Raw genomic sequence first — 21284 nt, forward strand, 5'->3', positions numbered from 1 at the left:
GGGTACTTCTGGAGTCTCCCCAGGGGAGTCAGTCCTCGTCTCGAATGCGGGCATGCACTTGCGCTTTCCTCCAGGGCGGTAGCAGCAGTGTCACGCAGTCCGCCGCGTGGATCAAAGGATCTATGGTTTTCCCTCGAGTCTTTCCCACGAGGCTTTCCCACGAGGCTTTCCCACAGGGCTTTCCCACGTGCACACGTGGTGGGAGTCGATCCTCGGCTTGAACGTCAAGGCAGTACAGGGAAAACAGGTTCCTCTGGAATGGACTGACTCATCTGGGGGACTCTTGGAATGGTGGCAAGACCCTGGAGTTCCTCTCGCCTTTCCTGTGGAGAGCGCCTCCTCTTGAGATGCGACGGGAACGCCGGGAATTCTTTCCCTACGAAACAGGGAAAGGATCCCTCATCTCGAGCTAGGAGGCGGAAACGGGGCTCCCCTGGATGTGTGCGGGACCCCACGTGCTTCCTCTCGAGTGGAGACGGGTATGTCGGGGAACTTCTTGAGTTGCAGCAAGGGTGTGAAGGACCCTTTGGAAGTTCCAGTGGTTAGATGTGATTAGCCTCGAGAAGCCTCAGCGGAAATGTGCCTCATCTCGCCTGGAGGGCAAAACCTCCTGGATTTTCTCGAGTTGCGGCAGGTGCTCTCGACTTACGACGGGGACCTCAGGGACCCGCTCTGGTGGCCTCAGGAAAGGCCAGTCCCCATGCGAGTTCCTCGGGGGCCTCTCGGGATTCCTCTCCCGTCGATGCCGGGGCCTAAGACCTTGTGTGCAGTCGGGGCCGGAACCTGAGGATTGCTCTCCAGTGCTGACATGGATCTTGGGGTACTTCTGGAGTCTCCCCAGGGGAGTCAGTCCTCGTCTCGAATGCGGGCATGCACTTGCGCTTTCCTCCAGAGCGGTAGCAGCAGTGTCATGCAGTCCGCCGCGTGGATCAAAGGATCTATGGTTTTCCCTCGAGTCTTTCCCACGAGGCTTTCCCACGAGGCTTTCCCACAGGGCTGTCCCACGTGCACACGTGGTGGGAGTCGATCCTCGGCTTGAACGTCAAGGCAGTGCAGGGAAAACAGGTTCCTCTGGAATGGACTGACACATCTGGGGGACTCTTGGAATGGTGGCACGACCCTGGAGTTCCTCTCGCCTTTCCTGTGTAGAGCGCCTCCTCTTGAGATGCGACGGGAACGCCGGGAATTCTTTCCCTACGAAACAGGGAAAGGATCCCTCATCTCGAGCTAGGAGGCGGAAACGGGGCTCCCCTGGATGTGTGCGGGACCCCACGTGCTTCCTCTCGAGTGGAGACGGGTATGTCGGGGAACTTCTTGAGTTGCAGCGAGGGTGTGAAGGACCCTTTGGAAGTTCCAGTGGTTAGACGTGATTAGCCTCGAGAAGCCTCAGCGGAAATGGGCCTCATCTCGCCTGGAGGGCAAAACCTCCTGGATTTTCTCGAGTTGCGGCAGGTGCTCTCGACTTACGACGGGGACCTCAGGGACCCGCTCTGGTGGCCTCAGGAAAGGCCAGTCCCCATGCGAGTTCCTCGGGGGCCTCTCGGGATTCCTCTCCCGTCGATGCCGGGACCTAAGACCTTGTGTGGAGTCGGGGCCGGAACCTGAGGATTGCTCTCCAGTGCTGACATGGATCTTGGGGTACTTCTGGAGTCTCCCCAGGGGAGTCAGTCCTCGTCTCGAATGCGGGCATGCACTTGCGCTTTCCTCCAGAGCGGTAGCAGCAGTGTCACGCAGTCCGCCGCGTGGATAAAAGGATCTATGGTTTTCCCTCGAGTCTTTCCCACGAGGCTTTCCCACGAGGCTTTCCCACAGGGCTGTCCCACGTGCACACGTGGTGGGAGTCGATCCTCGGCTTGAACGTCAAGGCAGTGCAGGGAAAACAGGTTCCTCTGGAATGGACTGACACATCTGGGCGACTCTTGGAATGGTGGCACGACCCAAGAGTTCCTCTCGCCTTTCCTGTGGAGAGCGCCTCCTCTTGAGATGCGACGGGAACGCCGGGAATTCTTTCCCTACGAAACAGGGAAAGGATCCCTCATCTCGAGCTAGGAGGCGGAAACGGGGCTCCCCTGGATGTGTGCGGGACCCTCGTGCTTCCTCTCGAATGGAGACGGGTATGTCGGGGAACTTCTTGAGTTGCAGCAAGGGTGAGAAGGACCCTTTGGATGTTCCAGTGGTTAGATGTGATTAGCCTCGAGAAGCCTCAGCGGAAATGGGCCTCATCTCGCCTGGAGGGCAAAACCTCCTGGATTTTCTCGAGTTGCGGCAGGTGCTCTCGACTTACGACGGGGACCTCAGGGACCCGCTCTGGTGGCCTCAGGAAAGGTCAGTCCCCATGCGAGTTTCTCGGGGGCCTCTCGGGATTCCTCTCCCGTCGATGCCGGGGCCAAAGACCTTGTGTGCAGTCGGGGCCGGAACCTGAGGATTGCTCTCCAGTGCTGACATGGATCTTGGGGTACTTCTGGAGTCTCCCCAGGGGAGTCAGTCCTCGTCTCGAATGCGGGCATGCACTTGCGCTTTCCTCCAGAGCGGTAGCAGCAGTGTCATGCAGTCCGCCGCGTGGATCAAAGGATCTATGGTTTTCCCTCGAGTCTTTCCCACGAGGCTTTCCCACGAGGCTTTCCCACAGGGCTTTCCCACGTGCACACGTGGTGGGAGTCGATCCTCGGCTTGAACGTCAAGGCAGTGCAGGGAAAACAGGTTCCTCTGGAATGGACTGACACATCTGGGGGACTCTTGGAATGGTGGCACGACCCTGGAGTTCCTCTCGCCTTTCCTGTGGAGAGCGCCTCCTCTTGAGATGCGACGGGAACGCCGGGAATTCTTTCCCTACGAAACAGGAAAAGGATCCCTCATCTCGAGCTAGGAGGCGGAAACGGGGCTCCCCTGGATGTGTGCGGGACCCCACGTGCTTCCTCTCGAGTGGAGACGGGTATGTCGGGGAACTTCTTGAGTTGCAGCGAGGGTGTGAAGGACCCTTTGGAAGTTCCAGTGGTTAGACGTGATTAGCCTCGAGAAGCCTCAGCGGAAATGGGCCTCATCTCGCCTGGAGGGCAAAACCTCCTGGATTTTCTCGAGTTGCGGCAGGTGCTCTCGACTTACGACGGGGACCTCAGGGACCCGCTCTGGTGGCCTCAGGAAAGGCCAGTCCCCATGCGAGTTCCTGGGGGCCTCTCGGGATTCCTCTCCCGTCGATGCCGGGGCCTAAGACCTTGTGTGGAGTCGGGGCCGGAACCTGAGGATTCCTCTCCAGTGCTGACATGGATCTTGGGTTACTTCTGGAGTCTCCCCAGGGGAGTCAGTCCTCGTCTCGAATGCGGGCATGCACTTGCGCTTTCCTCCAGGGCGGTAGCAGCAGTGTCACGCAGTCCGCCGCGTGGATCAAAGGATCTATGGTTTTCCCTCGAGTCTTTCCCACGAGGCTTTCCCACGAGGCTTTCCTACAGGGCTGTCCCACGTGCACACGTGGTGGGAGTCGATCCTCGGCTTGAACGTCAAGGCAGTGCAGGGAAAACAGGTTCCTCTGGAATGGACTGACACATACGGGGGAGTCTTGGAATGGTGGCACGACCCTGGAGTTCCTATCGCCTTTCCTGTGGAGAGCGCCTCCTCTTGAGATGCGACGGGAACGCCGGGAATTCTTTCCCTACGAAACAGGGAAAAGATCCCTCATCTCGAGCTAGGAGGCGGAAACGGGGCTCCCCTGGATGTGTGCGGGACCCCACGTGCTTCCTCTCGAGTGGAGACGGGTATGTCGGGGAACTTCTTGAGTTGCATCAAGGGTGTGAAGGACCCTTTGGAAGTTCCAGTGGTTAGACGTGATTAGCCTCGAGAAGCCTCAGCGGAAATGGGCCTCATCTCGCCTGGAGGGCAAAACCTCCTGGATTTTCTCGAGTTGCGGCAGGTGCTCTCGACTTACGACAGGGAACTCAGGGACCCGCTCTGGTGGCCTCAGGAAAGGCCAGTCCCCATGCGAGTTCCTGGGGGCCTCTCGGGATTCCTCTCCCGTCGATGCCGGGGCCTAAGACCTTGTGTGGAGTCGGGGCCTGAACCTGAGGATTCCTCTCCAGTGCTGACATGGATCTTGGGGTAATTCTGGAGTCTCCCCAGGGGAGTCAGTCCTCGTCTCGAATGCGGGCATGCACTTGCGCTTTCCTCCAGAGCGGTAGCAGCAGTGTCACGCAGTCCGCCGCGTGGATCAAAGGATCTATGGTTTTCCCTCGAGTCTTTCCCACCAGGCTTTCCCACGAGGCTTTCCCACAGGGCTGTCCCACGTGCACACGTGGTGGGAGTCGATCCTCGGCTTGAACGTCAAGGCAGTGCAGGGAAAAAAGGTTCCTCTGGAATGGACTGAAACATCTGGGCGACTCTTGGAATGGTGGCACGACCCTGGAGTTCCTCTCACCTTTCCTGTGGAGAGCGCCTCCTCTTGAGATGCGACGGGAACGCCGGGAATTCTTTCCCTACGAAACAGGGAAAGGATCCCTCATCTCGAGCTAGGAGGCGGAAACGGGGCTCCCCTGGATGTGTGCGGGAGACTCATGCTTCCTCTCGAGTGGAGACGGGTATGTCGGGGAACTTCTTGAGTTGCAGCAAGGGTGAGAAGGACCCTTTGGATGTTCCAGTGGTTAGATGTGATTAGCCTCGAGATGCCTCAGCGGAAATGGGCCTCATCTCGCCTGGAGGGCAAAACCTCTTGGATTTTCTCGAGTTGCGGCAGGTGCTCTCGACTTACGACGGGGACCTCAGGGACCCGCTCTGGTGGCCTCAGGAAAGGCCAGTCCCCATGCGAGTTCCTCGGGGGCCTCTCGGGATTCCTCTCCCGTCGATGCCGGGGCCTAAGACCTTGTGTGGAGTCGGGGCCGGAACCTGAGGATTCCTCTCCAGTGCTGACATGGATCTTGGGGTACTTCTGGAGTCTCCCCAGGGGAGTCAGTCCTCGTCTCGAATGCGGGCATGCACTTGCGCTTTCCTCCAGGGCGGTAGCAGCAGTGTCACGCAGTCCGCCGCGTGGATCAAAGGATCTATGGTTTTCCCTCGAGTCTTTCCCACGAGGCTTTCCCACGAGGCTTTCCCACAGGGCTGTCCCACGTGCACACGTGGTGGGAGTCGATCCTCGGCTTGAACGTCAAGGCAGTGCAGGGAAAACAGGTTCCTCTGGAATGGACTGACTCATCTGGGGGACTCTTGGAATGGTGGCACGACCCTGGAGTTCCTCTCGCCTTTCCTGTGGAGAGCGTCTCCTCTTGAGATGCGACGGGAACGCCGGGAATTCTTTCCCTACGAAACAGGGAAAGGATCCCTCATCTCGAGCTAGGAGGCAGAAACGGGGCTCCCCTGGAAGTGTGCGGGACCCCACGTGCTTCCTCTCGAGTGGAGACGGGTATGTCGGGGAACTTCTTGAGTTGCAGCAAGGGTGTGAAGGACCCTTTGGAAGTTCCAGTGGTTAGACGTGATTAGCCTCGAGAAGCCTCAGCGGAAATGTGCCTCATCTCGCCTGGAGGGCAAAACCTCCTGGATTTTCTCGAGTTGCGGCAGGTGCTCTCGACTTACGACGGGGACCTCAGGGACCCGCTCTGGTGGCCTCAGGAAAGGCCAGTCCCCATGCGAGTTCCTCGGGGGCCTCTCGGGATTCCTCTCCCGTCGATGCCGGGACCTAAGACCTTGTGAGGAGTCGGGGCCGGAACCTGAGGATTGCTCTCCAGTGCTGACATGGATCTTGGGGTACTTCTGGAGTCTCCCCAGGGGAGTCAGTCCTCGTCTCGAATGCGGGCATGCACTTGCGCTTTCCTCCAGAGCGGTAGCAGCAGTGTCACGCAGTCCGCCGCGTGGATCAAAGGATCTATGGTTTTCCCTCGAGTCTTTCCCACGAGGCTTTCCCACGAGGCTTTCCCACAGGGCTGTCCCACGTGCACACGTGGTGGGAGTCGATCCTCGGCTTGAACGTCAAGGCAGTGCAGGGAAAACAGGTTCCTCTGGAATGGACTGACACATCCGGGGGAGTCTTCGAATGGTGGCACGACCCTGGAGTTCCTCTCGCCTTTCCTGTGGAGAGCGCCTCCTCTTGAGATGCGACGGGAACGCCGGGAATTCTTTCCCTACGAAACAGGGAAAGGATCCCTCATCTCGAGCTAGGAGGCGGAAACGGGGCTCCCCTGGATGTGTGCGGGACCCCACGTGCTTCCTCTCGAGTGGAGACGGGTATGTCGGGGAACTTCTTGAGTTGCAGCAAGGGTGTGAAGGACCCTTTGGAAGTTCCAGTGGTTAGACGTGATTAGCCTCCAGAAGCATCAGCGGAAATGGGCCTCATCTCGCCTGGAGGGCAAAACCTCCTGGATTTTCTCGAGTTGCGGCAGGTGCTCTCGACTTACGACGGGGACCTCAGGGACCCGCTCTGGTGGCCTCAGGAAAGGCCAGTCCCCATGCGAGTTCCTCGGGAGCCTCTCGGGATTCCTCTCCCGTCGATGCCGGGGCCTAAGACCTTGTGTGGAGTCGGGGCCGGAACCTGAGGATTCCTCTCCAGTGCTGACATGAATCTTGGGGTAATTCTGGAGTCTCCCCAGGGGAGTCAGTACTCGTCTCGAATGCGGGCATGCACTTGCGCTTTCCTCCAGAGCGGTAGCAGCAGTGTCACGCAGTCCGCCGCGTGGATCAAAGGATCTATGGTTTTCCCTCGAGTCTTTCCCACGAGGCTTTCCCACGAGGCTTTCCCACAGGGCTGTCCCACGTGCACACGTGGTGGGAGTCGATCCTCGGCTTGAACGTCAAGGCAGTGCAGGGAAAACAGGTTCCTCTGGAATGGACTGACACATCCGGGGGACTCTTGGAATGGTGGCACGACCCTGGAGTTCCTCTCGCCTTTCCTGTGGAGAGCGCCTCCTCTTGAGATGCGACGGGAACGCCGGGAATTCTTTCCCTACGAAACAGGGAAAGGATCCCTCATCTCGAGCTAGGAGGCGGAAACGGGGCTCCCCTGGATGTGTGCGGGACCCCACGTGCTTACTCTCGAGTGGAGACGGGTATGTCGGGGAACTTCTTGAGTTGCAGCAAGGGTGTGAAGTACCCTTTGGAAGTTCCAGTGGTTAGACGTGATTAGCCTCGAGAAGCCTCAGCGGAAATGGGCCTCATCTCGCCTGGAGGGCAAAACCTCATGGATTTTCTCGAGTTGCTGCAGGTGCTCTCGACTTACGACAGGGACCTCAGGGACCCGCTCTGGTGGCCTCAGGAAAGGCCAGTCCCCATGCGAGTTCCTGGGGGCCTCTCGGGATTCCTCTCCCGTCGATGCCGGGGCCTAAGACCTTGTGTGGAGTCGTGGCCAGAACCTGAGGATTCCTCTCCAGTGCTGACATGGATCTTGGGGTACTTCTGGAGTCTCCCCAGGGGAGTCAGTCCTCGTCTCGAATGCGGGCATGCACTTGCGCTTTCCTCCAGAGCGGTAGCAGCAGTGTCACGCAGTCCGCCGCGTGGATCAAAGGATCTATGGTTTTCCCTCGAGTCTTTCCCACAAGGCTTTCCCACGAGGCTTTCCCACAGGGCTGTCCCACGTGCGCACATGGTGGGAGTCGATCCTCGGCTTGAACGTCAAGGCAGTGCAGGGAAAACAGGTTCCTCTGGAATGGACTGACACATCTGGGGGACTCTTGGAATGGTGGCACGACCCTGGAGTTCCTCTCGCCTTTCCTGTGGAGAGCGCCTCCTCTTGAGATGCGACGGGAACGCCGGGAATTCTTTCCCTACGAAACAGGGAAAGGATCCCTCATCTCGAGCTAGGAGGCGGAAACGGGGCTCCCCTGGATGTGTGCGGGACCCCACGTGCTTCCTCTCGAGTGCAGACGGGTATGTCGGGGAACTGCTTGAGTTGCAGCAATGGGGTGAAGGACCCTTTGGAAGTTCCAGTGGTTAGATGTGATTGGCCTCGAGAAGCCTCAGCGGAAATGGACCTCATCTCGCCTGGACGGCAAAACCTCCTGGATTTTCTCGAGTTGCGGCAGGTGCTCTCGACTTACTACGGGGACCTCAGGGACCCGCTCTGGTGGCCTCAGGAAAGGCCAGTCCCCATGCGAGTTCCTCGGGGGCCTCTCGGGATTCCTCTCCCGTTGATGCCGGGGCCTAAGACCTTGTGTGGAGTCGGTGTCGGAACCTGAGGATTCCTCTCCAGTGCTGACATGGATCTTGGGGTACTTCTGGAGTCTCCCCAGGGGAGTCAGTCCTCGTCTCGAATGCGGGCATGCATTGCGCTTTCCTCCAGAGCGGTAGCAGCAGTGTCACGCAGTCCGCCGCGTGGATCAAAGGATCTATGGTTTTCCCTCGAGTCTTTCCCACGAGGCTTTCCCACGAGGCTTTCCCACAGGGCTGTCCCACGTGCACACGTGGTGGGAGTCGATCCTCGGCTTGAACGTCAAGGCAGTGCAGGGAAAACAGGTTCCTCTGGAATGGACTGACTCATCTGGGGGACTCTTGGAATGGTGGCACGACCCTGGAGTTCCTCTCGCCTTTCCTGTGGAGAGCGCCTCCTCTTGAGATGCGACGGGAACGCCGGGAATTCCTTCCCTACGAAACAGGGAAAGGATCCCTCATCTCGAGCTAGGATGCGGAAACGGGGCTCCCCTGGATGTGTGCGTGACCCACGTGCTTCCTCTCGAGTGCAGACGGGTATGTCGGGGAACTTCTTGAGTTGCAGCAAGGGTGTGAAGGACCCTTTGGAAGTTCAATTGGTTAGACATGATTAGCCTCGAGAAGCCTCAGCGGAAATGGGCCTCATCTCGCCTGGAGGGCAAAACCTCCTGGATTTTCTCGAGTTGCGGCAGGTGCTCTCGACTTACGACGGGGACCTCAGGGACCCGCTCTGGTGGCCTCAGGAAAGGCCAGTCCCCATGCGAGTTCCTCGGGGGCCTCTCGGGATTCCTCTCCCGTCGATGCCGGGGCCTAAGACCTTGTGTTGAGTCGGGGCCGGAACCTGAGGATTCCTCTCCAGTGCTGACATGGATCTTGGGGTACTTCTGGAGTCTCCCCAGGGGAGTCAGTCCTCGTCTCGAATGCGGGCATGCACTTGCGCTTTCCTCCAGAGCGGTAGCAGCAGTGTCACGCAGTCCGCCGCGTGGATCAAAGGATCTATGGTTTTCCCTCGAGTCTTTCCCACGAGGCTTTCCCACAGGGCTGTCCCACGTGCACACGTGGTGGGAGTCGATCCTCGGCTTGAACGTCAAGGCAGTGCAGGGAAAACAGGTTCCTCTGGAATGGACTGACACATCTGGGGGACTCTTGGAATGGTGGCACGACCCTGGAGTTCCTCTCGCCTTTCCTGTGGAGAGCGCCTCCTCTTGAGATGCGACGGGAACGCCGGGAATTCTTTCCCTACGAAAAAGGGAAATGATCCCTCATCTCGAGCTAGGAGGCGGAAACGGGGCTCCCCTGGATGTGTGCGGGACACCACGTGCTTCCTCTCGAGTGGAGACGGGTATGTCGGCGAACTTCTTGAGTTGCAGCAAGGGTGTGAAGGACCCTTTGGAAGTTCCACTGGTTAGACGTGATTAGCCTCGAGAAGCCTCAGCGGAAATGTGCCTCATCTCGCCTGGAGGGCAAAACCTCCTGGATTTTCTCGAGTTGCGGCAGGTGCTCTCGACTTACGACGGGGACCTAAGGGAAAGGCTCTGGTGGCCTCACGAAAGGCCAGTCCACATGCGAGTTCCTCGGGGGCGTCTCGGGATTCCTCTCCCGTCGAAGCCGGGGCCTTAGACCTTGTGTGCAGTCGGGGCTGGAACCTGAGGATTCCTCTCCAGTGCTGACATGGATCTTGGGGTACTTCTGGAGTCTCCCCAGGGGAGTCAGTCCTCGTCTCGAATGCGGGCATGCATTGCGCTTTCCTCCAGAGCGGTAGCAGCAGTGTCACGCCGTCCGCCGCGTGGATCAAAGGATCTATGGTTTTCCCTCGAGTCTTTCCCCCGAGGCTTTCCCACGAGCCTTTCCCACAGGGCTGTCCCACGTGCACACGTGGTGGGAGTCGATCCTCGGCTTGAACGTCAAGGCAGTGCAGGGAAAACAGGTTCTTCTGGAATGGACTGACACATCTGGGGGACTCTTGGAATGGTGGCACGACCCTGGAGTTCCTCTCGCCTTTCCTGTGGAGAGCGCCTCCTCTTGAGATGCGACGGGAACGCCGGGAATTCTTTCCCTACGAAACAGGGAAAGGATCCCTCATCTCGAGCTAGGAGGCGGAAACGGGGCTCCCCTGGATGTGTGCGGGACCCCACGTGCTTCCTCTCGAGTGGAGACGGGTATGTCGGGGAACTTCTTGAGTTGCAGCAAGGGTGTGAAGGACCCTTTGGAAGTTCCAGTGGTTAGACGTGATTAGCCTCGAGAAGCCTCAGCGGAAATGGGCCTCATCTCGCCTGGAGGGCAAAACCTCCTGGATTTTCTCGAGTTGCGGCAGGTGCTCTCGACTTACGACGGGGACCTCAGGGACCCCCTCTGGTGGCCTCAGGAAAGGCCAGTCCCCATGCGAGTTCCTCGGGGGCCTCTCGGGATTCCTCTCCCGTCGATGCCGGGGCCTAAGACCTTGTGTGGAGTCGGGGCCGGAACCTGAGGATTCCTCTCCAGTGCTGACATGGATCTTGGGGTACTTCTGGAGTCTCCCCAGGGGAGTCAGTCCTCGTCTCGAATGCGGGCATGCATTGCGCTTTCCTCCAGAGCGGTAGCAGCAGTGTCACGCCGTCCGCCGCGTGGATCAAAGGATCTATGGTTTTCCCTCGAGTCTTTCCCCCGAGGCTTTCCCACGAGCCTTTCCCACAGGGCTGTCCCACGTGCACACGTGGTGGGAGTCGATCCTCGGCTTGAACGTCAAGGCAGTGCAGGGAAAACAGGTTCTTCTGGAATGGACTGACACATCTGGGGGACTCTTGGAATGGTGGCACGACCCTGGAGTTCCTCTCGCCTTTCCTGTGGAGAGCGCCTCCTCTTGAGATGCGACGGGAACGCCGGGAATTCTTTCCCTACGAAACAGGGAAAGGATCCCTCATCTCGAGCTAGGAGGCGGAAACGGGGCTCCCCTGGATGTGTGCGGGACACCACGTGCTTCCTCTCGAGTGGAGACGGGTATGTCGGGGAACTTCTTGAGTTGCAGCAAGGGTGTGAAGGACCCTTTGGAAGTTCCAGTGGTTAGACGTGATTAGCCTCGAGAAGCCTCAGCGGAAATGGGCCTCATCTCGCCTGGAGGGCAAAACCTCCTGGATTTTCTCGAGTTGCGGCAGGTGCTCTCGACTTACGACGGGGACCTCAGGGACCCCCTCTGGTGGCCTCAGGAAAGGCCAGTCCCCATGCGAGTTCCTCGGGGGCCTCTCGGGATTCCTCTCCCGTCGATGCCGGGGCCTAAGACCTTGTGTGGAGTCGGGGCCGGAACCTGAGGATTCCTCTCCAGTGCTGACATGGATCTTGGGGTACTTCTGGAGTCTCCCCAGGGGAGTCAGTCCTCGTCTCGAATGCGGGCATGCACTTGCGCTTTCCTCCAGAGCGGTAGCAGCAGTGTCACGCAGTCCGCCGCGTGAATCAAAGGATCTATGGTTTTCCCTCGAGTCTTTCCCACGAGGCTTTCCCACGAGGCTTTCCCACAGGGCTGTCCCACGTGCACACGTGGTGGGAGTCGATCCTCGGCTTGAACGTCAAGGCAGTGCAGGGAAAACAGGTTCCTCTGGAATGGACTGACACATCTGGGGGACTCTTGGAATGGTGGCACAACCCTGGAGTTCCTCTTGCCTTTCCTGTGGAGAGCGCCTCCTCTTGAGATGCGACGGGAACGCCGGGAATTCTTTCCCTATGAAACAGGGAAAGGATCCCTCATCTCGAGCTAGGAGGCGGAAACGGGGCTCCCCTGGATGTGTGCGGGACACCACGTGCTTCCTCTCGAGTGGAGACGGGTATGTCGGCGAACTTCTTGAGTTGCAGCAATGGTGTGAAGGACCCTTTGGAAGTTCCACTGGTTAGACGTGATTAGCCTCGAGAAGCCTCAGCGGAAATGTGCCTCATCTCGCCTGGAGGGCAAAACCTCCTGGATTTTCTCGAGTTGCGGCAGGTGCTCTCGACTTACGACGGGGACCTCAGGGACCCGCTCTGGTGGCCTCAGGAAAGGCCAGTCCACATGCGAGTTCCTCTGGGGCGTCTCGGGATTCCTCTCCCGTCGATGCCGGGGCCTAAGACCTTGTGTGCAGTCGGGGCCGGAACCTGAGGATTCCTCTCCAGTGCTGACATGGATCTTGGGGTACTTCTGGAGTCTCCCCAGGGGAGTCAGTCCTCGTCTCGAATGCGGGCATGCATTGCGCTTTCCTCCAGAGCGGTAGCAGCAGTGTCACGCCGTCCGCCGCGTGGATCAAAGGATCTATGGTTTTCCCTCGAGTCTTTCCCACGAGGCTTTCCCACGAGGCTTTCCCACAGGGCTGTCCCACGTGCACACGTGGTGGGAGTCGATCCTCGGCTTGAACGTCAAGGCAGTGCAGGGAAAACAGGTTCCTCTGGAATGGACTGACACATCTGGGGGACTCTTGGAATGGTGGCACGACCCTGGAGTTCCTCTCGCCTTTCCTGTGGAGAGCGCCTCCTCTTGAGATGCGACGGGAACGCCGGGAATTCTTTCCCTACGAAAAAGGGAAATGATCCCTCATCTCGAGCTAGGAGGCGGAAACGGGGCTCCCCTGGATGTGTGCGGGACACCACGTGCTTCCTCTCGAGTGGAGACGGGTATGTCGGCGAACTTCTTGAGTTGCAGCAAGGGTGTGAAGGTCCCTTTGGAAGTTCCACTGGTTAGACGTGATTAGCCTCGAGAAGCCTCAGCGGAAATGTGCCTCATCTCGCCTGGAGGGCAAAACCTCCTGGATTTTCTCGAGTTGCGGCAGGTGATCTCGACTTACGACGGGGACCTAAGGGAAAGGCTCTGGTGGCCTCAGGAAAGGCCAGTCCACATGCGAGTTCCTCGGGGGCGTCTCGGGATTCCTCTCCCGTCGATGCCGGGGCCTAAGACCTTGTGTGCAGTCGGGGCCGGAACCTGAGGATTCCTCTCCAGTGCTGACATGGATCTTGGGGGTACTTCTGGAGTCTCCCCAGGGGAGTCAGTCCTCGTCTCGAATGCGGGCATGCATTGCGCTGTCCTCCAGAGCGGTAGCAGCAGTGTCACGCCGTCCGCCGCGTGGATCAAAGGATCTATGTTTTTCCCTCGAGTCTTTCCCACGAGGCTTTCCCACGATGCTTTCCCACAGGGCTCTCCCACGTGCACACGTGGTGGGAGTCGATCCTCGGCTTGAACGTCAAGGCAGTGCAGGGAAAACAGGTTCCTCTGGAATGGACTGACACATCTGGGGGACTCTTGGAATGGTGTCACGACCCTGGAGTTCCTCTCGCCTTTCCTTTGGAGAGCGCCTCCTCTTGAGATGCGACGGGAACGCCGGGAATTCTTTCCCTACGAAACAGGGAAAGGATCCCTCATCTCGAGCTAGGAGGCGGAAACGGGGCTCCCCTGGATGTGTGCGGGACACCACGTGCTTCCTCTCGAGTGCAGACGGGTATGTCGGGGAACTTCTTGAGTTGCAGCAAGGGTGTCAAGGACCCTTTGGAAGTTCCAGTGGTTTGATGTGATTGGCCTCGAGAAGCCTCAGCGGAAATGGGCCTCATCTCGCCTGGAGGGCAAAACCTCCTGGATTTTCTCGAGTTGCGGCAGGTGCTCTCGACTTACGACGGGGACCTCAGGGAACCGCTCTGGTGGCCTCAGGAAAGGCCAGTCCCCATGCGAGTTCCTTGGGGGCCTCTCGGGATTCCTCTCCCGTCGATGCCGGGGCCTAAGACCTTGTGTGGAGTCGGGGCCGGAACCTGAGGATTCCTCTCCAGTGCTGACATGGATCTTGGGGTACTTCTGGAGTCTTCCCATGGGAGTCAGTCCTCGTCTCGAATGCGGGCATGCACTTGCGCTTTCCTCCAGAGCGGTAGCAGCAGTGTCACGCAGTCCGCCGCGTGGATCAAAGGATATATGGTTTTCCCTCGAGTCTTTCCCACGAGGCTTTCCCACGAGGCTTTCCCACAGGGCTGTCCCACGTGCACACGTGGCGGGAGTCGATCCTCGGCTTGAACGTCAAGGCAGTGCAGGGAAAACAGGTTCCTCTGGAATGGACTGACACATCTGGGGGACTCTTGGAATGGTGTCACGACCCTGGAGTTCCTCTCGCCTTTCCTGTGGAGAGCGCCTCCTCTTGAGATGCGACGGGAACGCCGGGAATTCTTTCCCTACGAAACAGGGAAAGGATCCCTCATCTCGAGCTAGGAGGCGGAAACGGGGCTCCCCTGGATGTGTGCCGGACCCCACGTGCTTCCTCTCGAGTGCAGACGGGTATGTCGGGGAACTTCTTGAGTTGCAGCAATGGTGTGAAGGACCCTTTGGAAGTTCCAGTGGTTAGATGTGATTGGCCTTGAGAAGCCTCAGCGGAAATGGGCCTCATCTCGCCTGGAGGGCAAAACCTCCTGGATTTTCTCGAGTTGCGGCAGGTGCTCTCGACTTACGACGGGGACCTAAGGGAAAGGCTCTGGTGGCCTCAGGAAAGGCCAGTCCCCATGCGAGTTCCTCGTGGGCGTCTCGGGATTCCTCTCCCGTCGATGCCGGGGCCTAAGACCTTGTGTGGAGTCGGGGCCAGAACCTGAGGATTCCTCTCCAGTGCTGACATGGATCTTGGGGTACTTCTGGAGTCTCCCCAGGGGAGTCAGTCCTAGTCTCGAATGCGGGCATGCACTTGCGCTTTCCTCCAGAGCGGTAGCAGCAGTGTCACGCAGTCCGCCGCGTGGATCAAAGGATGTTTGGTTTTCCCTCGAGTCTTTCCCACGAGGCTTTCCCACGAGGCTTTCCCACAGGGCTGTCCCACGTGCACACGTGGTGGGAGTCGATCCTCGGCTTGAACGTCAAGGCAGTGCAGGGAAAACAGGTTCCTCTGGAATGGACTGACACATCTGGGGGACTCTTGGAATGGTGGAATGACACTGGAGTTCCTCTCGGCTTTCCTGTGGAGAGCGCCTCCTCTTGAGATGCGACGGGAACGCCGGGAATTCTTTCCCTACGAAACAGGGAAAGGATCACTCATCTCGAGCTAGGAGGCGGAAACGGGGCTCCCCTGGATGTGTGCAGGACACCACGTGCTTCCTCTCGAGTGCAAACGGGTATGTTGGGGAACTTCTTGAGTTGCAGCAAGGGTGTGAAGGACCCTTTGGAAGTTCCAGTGGTTAGACGTGATTAGCCTCGAGAAGCCTCAGCAGAAATGGGCCTCATCTCGCCTGGAGGGCAAAACCTCCTGGATTTTCTCGAGTTGCGGCAGGTGCTCTCGCCTTCGACGGGGACCTAAGGGAAAGGCTCTGGTGGCCTCAGGAAAGGCCAGTCCCCATGCGAGTTCCTCGGGGGCGTCTCGGGATTCCTCTCCCGTTGATGCCGGGGCCTAAGACCTTGTGTGGAGTCGGTGTCGGAACCTGAGGATTCCTCTCCAGTGCTGACATGGATCTTGGGGTACTTCTGGAGTCTCCCCAGGGGAGTCAGTCCTCGTCTCGAATGCGGGCATGCATTGCGCTTTCCTCCAGAGCGGTAGCAGCAGTGTCACGCAGTCCGCCGCGTGGATCAAAGGATCTATGGTTTTCCCTCGAGTCTTTCCCACGAGGCTTTCTCACGAGGCTTTCCCACAGGGCTGTCCCACGTGCACACGTGGTGAGAGTCGATCCTCGGCTTGAACGTCAAGGCAGTGCAGGGAAAACAGGTTCCTCTGGAATGGACTGACTCATCTGGGGGACTCTTGGAATGGTGGCACGACCCTGGAGTTCCTCTCGCCTTTCCTGTGGAGAGCGCCTCCTCTTGAGATGCGACGGGAACGCCGGGAATTCTTTCCCTACGAAACAGGGAAAGGATCCCTCATCTCGAGCTAGGAGGCGGAAACGGGGCTCCCCTGGATGTGTGCGTGACCCACGTGCTTCCTCTCGAGTGCAGACGGGTATGTCGGGGAACTTCTTGAGTTGCAGCAAGGGTGTGAAGGACCCTTTGGAAGTTCAATTGGTTAGACGTGATTAGCCTCGAGAAGCCTCAGCGGAAATGGGCCTCATCTCGCCTGGAGGGCAAAACCTCCTGGATTTACTCGAGTTGCGGCATGTGCTCTCGCCTTCGACGGGGACCTAAGGGAAAGGCTCTGGTGGCCTCAGGAAAGGCCAGTCCCCATGCGAGTTCCTCGGGGGCGTCTCGGGATTCCTCTCCCGTCGATGCCGGGGCCTAAGACCTTGTGTGGAGTCGGGGCCGGAACCTGAGGATTCCTCTCCAGTGCTGACATGGATCTTGGGGTACTTCTGGAGTCTCCCCAGGGGAGTCAGTCCTCGTCTCGAATGCGGGCATGCACTTGCGCTTTCCTCCAGAGCGGTAGCAGCAGTGTCACGCAGTCCGCCGCGTGGATCAAAGGATGTTTGGTTTTCCCTCGAGTCTTTCCCACGAGGCTTTCCCACGAGGCTTTCCCACAGGGCTGTCCCACGTGCACACGTGGTGGGAGTCGATCCTCAGCTTGAACGTCAAGGCAGTGCAGGGAAAACAGGTTCCTCTGGAATGGACTGACACATCTGGGGGACTCTTGGAATGGTGGCACGACCCTGGAGTTCCTCTCGCCTTTCCTGTGGAGAGCGCCTCCTCTTGAGTTGCGACGGGAACGCCGGGAATTCTTTCCCTACGAAACAGGGAAAGGATCCCTCATCTCGAGCTAGGAGGCGGAAACGGGGCTCCCCTGGATGTGTGCGGGACCCCACGTGCTTCCTCTCGAGTGCAGACGGGTATGTCGGGGAACTTCTTGAGTTGCAGCAATGGTGTGAAGGACCCTTTTGAAGTTCCAGTGGTTAGATGTGATTGGCCTCGAGAAGCCTCAGCGGAAATGGGCCTCATCTCGCCTGGAGGGCAAAACCTCCTGGATTTTCTCGAGTTGTGGCAGGTTCTCTCGACTTACTACGGGGACCTCAGGGACCCGCTCTGGTGGCCTCTGGAAAGGCCAGTCCCCATGCGAGTTCCTCGGGGGCCTCTCGGGATTCCTCTCCCGTTGATGCCGGGGCCTAAGACCTTGTGTGTAGTCGGAGCCGGAACCTGAGGATTCCTCTCCAGTGCTGACATGGATTTTGGGGTACTTCTGGAGTCTCCCCAGGGGAGTCACTCCTCGTCTCGAATGCGGGCATGCACTTGCGCTTTCCTCCAGAGCGGTAGCAGCAGTGTCAAGCAGTCCGCCGCGTGGATCAAAGGATCTATGGTTTTCCCTCGAGTCTTTCCCACGAGGCTTTCCCACGAGGCTTTCCCACAGGGCTGTCCCACGTGCACACGTGGTGGGAGTCGATCCTCGGCTTGAACGTCAAGGCAGTGCAGGGAAAACAGGTTCCTCTGGAATGGACTGACACATCTGGGGGACTCTTGGAATGGTGTCACGACCCTGGAGTGCCTCTCGCCTTTCCTGTGGAGAGCGCCTCCTCTTGAGATGCGACGGGAACGCCGGGAATTCTTTCCCTACGAAACAGGGAAAGGATCCCTCATCTCGAGCTAGGAGGCGGAAACGGGGCTCCCCTGGATGTGTGCGGGACCCCACGTGCTTCCTCTCGAGTGGAGACGGGTATGTCGGGGAACTTCTTGAGTTGCAGCAATGGTGTGAAGAACCCTTTGGAAGTTCCAGTGGTTAGATGTGATTGGCCTCGAGAAGCCTCAGCGGAAATGGGCCTCATCTCGCCTGGAGGGCAAAACCTCCTGGATTTTCTCGAGTTGCGGCAGGTGCTCTCGACTTACGACGGGGACCTCAGGGATCCGCTCTGGTGGCCTCAGGAAAGGCCAGTCCCCATGCGAGTTCCTCGGGGGCGTTTCGGGATTCCTCTCCCGTCGATGCCGGGTCCTAAGACCTTGTGTGGAGTCGGGGCCGGAACCTGAGGATTCCTCTCCAGTGCTGACATGGATCTTGGGGTACTTCTGGAGTCTCCCCAGGGGAGTCACTCCTCGTCTCGAATGCGGGCATACACTTGCGCTTTCCTCCAGAGCGGTAGCAGCAGTGTCATGCAGTCCGCCGCGTGGATCTAAGGATCTATGGTTTTCCCTCGAGTCTTTCCCACGAGGCTTTCCCACGAGGCTTTCCCACAGGGCTGTCCCACGTGCACACGTGGTGGGAGTCGATCCTCGGCTTGAACGTCAAGGCAGTGCAGGGAAAACAGGTTCCTCTGGAATGGACTGACACATCTGGGGGACTCTTGGAATGGTGGCACGACCCTGGAGTTCCTCTCGCCTTTCCTGTGGAGAGCGCCTCCTCTTGAGATGCGACGGGAACGCCGGGAATTCTTTCCCTAAGAAACAGGGAAAGAATCCCTCATCTCGGGCTAGGAGGCGGAAACGGGGCTCCCCTGGATGTGTGCGGGACACCGCATGCTTCCTCCCGAGTGGAGACGGGTATGTCGGGGAACTTCTTGAGTTGCAGCAAGGGTGTGAAGGACCCTTTGGAAGTTCCAGTGGTTAGACGTGATTGGCCTTGAGAAGCCTCAGCGGAAATGGGCCTCATCTTGCCTGTAGGGCAAAACCTCCTGGATTTTCTAGAGTTGCGGCAGGTGCTCTCGACTTACGACGGGGACCTCAGGGACCCGCTCTGGTGGCCTCAGGAAAGGCCAGTCCCCATGCGAGTTCCTCAGGGGCGTCTCGGGATTCCTCTCCCGCCGATGCCGGGGCCTAAGACCTTGTGTGGAGTCGGGGCCGGAACCTGAGGATTCCTCTCCAGTGCTGACATGGGTCTTGGGGTACTTCTGGAGTCTCCCCAGGGGAGTCAGTCCTCGTCTCGAATGCGGGCATGCACTTGCGCTTTCCTCCAGAGCGGTAGCAGCAGTGTCACGCAGTCCGCCGCGTGGATCAAAGGATGTTTGGTTTTCCCTCGAGTCTTTCCCACGAGGCATTCCCACGAGGCTTTCCCACAGGGCTGTCCCACGTTCACACGTGGTGGGAGTCGATCCTCGGCTTGAACGTCAAGGCAGTGCAGGGAAAACAGGTTCCTCTGGAATGGACTGACACATCTGGGGGACTCTTGGAATGGTGGCATGACCCTGGAGTTCCTCTCGCCTTTCCTGTGGAGAGCGCCTCCTCTTGAGATGCGACGGGAACGCCGGGAATTCTTTCCCTACGAAACAGGGAAAGGATCCCTCATCTCGAGCTAGGAGGCGGAAACGGGGCTCCCCTGGATGTGTGCCGGACACCACGTGCTTCCTCTCGAGTGCAGACGGGTATGTCGGGGAACTTCTTGAGTTGCAGCAAGGGTGTGAAGGACCCTTTGGAAGTTCCAGTGGTTAGATGTGATTGGCCTCGAGAAGCCTCAGCGGAAATGGGCCTCATCTCGCCTGGAGGGCAAAACCTCCTGGATTTTCTCGAGTTGCGGCATGTGCTCTCGACTTACGACGGGGACCTCAGGGACCCGCTCTGGTGGCCTCAGGACAGGCCAGTCCTATTGCGAGTTCCTCGGGGGCCTCTCGGGATTCCTCTCCTGTCGATGCCGGGGCCTAAGACCTTGTGTGGAGTCGGGGCCGGAACCTGAGGATTCCTCTCCAGTGCTGACATGGATCTTGGGGTACTTCTGGAGTCTCCCCAGGGGAGTCAGTCCTCGTCTCGAATGCGGGCATGCACTTGCGCTTTCCTCCAGAGCGGTAGCAGCAGTGTCATGCAGTCCGCCGCGTGGATCAAAGGATCTATGGTTTTCCCTCGAGTCTTTCCCCCGAGGCTTTCCCACGAGCCTTTCCCACAGGGCTGTCCCACGTGCACACGTGGTGGGAGTCGATCCTCGGCTTGAACGTCAAGGCAGTGCAGGGAAAACAGGTTCCTCTGGAATGGACTGACACATCTGGGGGACTCTTGGAATGGTGGCACGACCCTGGAGTTCCTCTCGCCTTTCCTGTGGAGAGCGCCTCCTCTTGAGATGCGACGGGAACGCCGGGAATTCTTTCCCTACGAAACAGGGAAAGGATCCCTCATCTCGAGCTAGGAGGCGGAAACGGGGCACCCCTGGATGTGTGCGGGACCCCACGTGCTTCCTCTCGAGTGGAGACGGGTATGTCGGGGAACTGCTTGAGTTGCAGCAAGGGTGTGAAGGACCCTTTGGAAGTTCCAGTGGTTAGATGTGATTGGCCTCGAGAAGCCTCAGCGGAAATGGGCCTCATCTCGCCTGGAGGGCAAAACCTCCTGGATTTTCTCGAGTTGCGGCAGGTGCTCTCGACTTACGACGGGGACCTCAGGGACCCGCTCTGGTGGCCTCAGGAAAGGCCAGTCCCCATGCGAGTTCCTCTGGGGCCTCTCGGGATTCCTCTCCCGTCGATGCCGGGGCCTAAGACCTTGTGTGTAGTCGGGGCCGGGACCTGAGGATTCCTCTCCAGTGCTGACATGGATTTTGGGGTACTTCTGGAGTCTCCCCAGGGGAGTCACTCCTCGTCTCGAATGCGGGCATGCATTGCGCTTTCCTCCAGAGCGGTAGCAGCAGTGTCACGCAGTCCGCCGCGTGGATCAAAGGATCTATGTTTTTCCCTCGAGTCTTTCCCACGAGGCTTTCCCACGAGGCTTTCCCACAGGGCTGTCCCACGTGCACACGTGGTGGGAGTCGATCCTCGGCTTGAACGTCAAGGCAGTGCAGGGAAAACAGGTTCCTCTGGAATGGACTGACACATCTGGGGGACTCTTGGAATGGTGGCATGACCCTGGAGTTCCTCTCGCCTTTCCTGTGGAGAGCGCCTCCTCTTGAGATGCGACGGGAACGCCGGGAATTCTTTCCCTACGAAACAGGGAAAGGATCCCTCATCTCGAGCTAGGAGGCGGAAACGGGGCTCCCCTGGATGTGTGCCGGACACCACGTGCTTCCTCTCGAGTGCAGACGGGTATGTCGGGGAACTTCTTGAGTTGCAGCAAGGGTGTGAAGGACCCTTTGGAAGTTCCAGTGGTTAGACGTGATTAGCCTCGAGAAGCCTCAGCGGAAATGGGCCTCATCTCGCCTGGAGGGCAAAACCTCATGGATTTTCTCGTGTTGCGGCAGGTGCTCTGGACTTACGACGGGGACCTCAGGGACCCGCTCTGGTGGCCTCAGGAAAGGCCAGTCCCCATGCAAGTTCCTCGGGGGCCTCTCGGGATTCCTCTCCCGTCGATGCCGGGGCCTAAGACCTTGTGTGGAGTCGGGGCCGGAACCTGAGGATTCCTCTCCAGTGCTGACATGGATCTTGGGGTACTTCTGGAGTCTCCCCAGGGGAGTCAGTCCTCGTCTCGA

This window comes from Ovis canadensis, chromosome 20 (genome assembly GCF_042477335.2).
Source record: "Ovis canadensis isolate MfBH-ARS-UI-01 breed Bighorn chromosome 20, ARS-UI_OviCan_v2, whole genome shotgun sequence".
Lineage (NCBI taxonomy): Eukaryota > Metazoa > Chordata > Mammalia > Artiodactyla > Bovidae > Ovis > Ovis canadensis.